The sequence below is a fragment of the Mus pahari genome, chromosome 1 (genome assembly GCF_900095145.1).
Source record: "Mus pahari chromosome 1, PAHARI_EIJ_v1.1, whole genome shotgun sequence".
NCBI lineage: Eukaryota > Metazoa > Chordata > Mammalia > Rodentia > Muridae > Mus > Mus pahari.
In genome coordinates, this window is record NC_034590.1 from 163063270 (window position 1) to 163064153 (window position 884).

The following is an 884-nucleotide window of genomic DNA, read 5'->3' on the forward strand; positions in this document are numbered from 1 at the left end:
TGTGTGGGGGGCTGTCATTAGCAGGGTTACCCCACTGTGAACACTGTAAACTGTAATTTTGACTGGATAGCATGAATGTTCTATTAACCAACCACTTTTTCATTGGATATAAAGCTCACTTCATAGACAAAAACACATTACCCGTACTGCAAATGGGCTAAGATCCCATGGTTGGAAAGACTACAGGCCCCAAGGGTGAAGTTACTGTTATGATTCTGCTAAACAAACATGGTATCAAACTCACCTTCAAACTCATGTATTTAAACATATAGACCATTGCAGTTCTCAGAGCTTCTTAGAAGTCTTTGTACAATGAATGGTGGTTAGCATAGAAACTCATACCTCACTAGAACACAGAGAGTAAGTGTTAGTAGACAGCTCAGTTGCAAATAAGACAACTATACAACACCATACCTCCAAGGATTTGGGTCAACAACTAAAAGGAAGCAGAGAGATGATAAAAGTCAGAAGTTTGAGATGACTGAAGCAAACCCATTTTTCTGACCCTGATAGGATCACTGTACTCGTGTCCCATGTACCACCTGTGTTATACACATAGGACTTGTACAAGGTCAAAGTAGTTAGCATTTTAACATGAAGGGACAAAGAGTTTGTGAGCCCCAACTTCACACTGAAAATCTCTGGACATTTGAGGATTTTTATGGGAATGAGAGTCAGGTTTTTTGTTTGTTTGTTTTGTTTTGTTTTGTTTTGTTTTAATTAGGTATTTTCTTCACTTACATTTCAAATGCTATCCCTAAGGTCCCCTATACCCTCCTCCCACCCTGCTCCCCTGCCCACCCACTCCCACTTCTTGGCCCTGGTGTTCCCCTGTATGGTTCACATAAAGCTTGCAAGACTAAGGGGCATCTCTTCCCAACGAT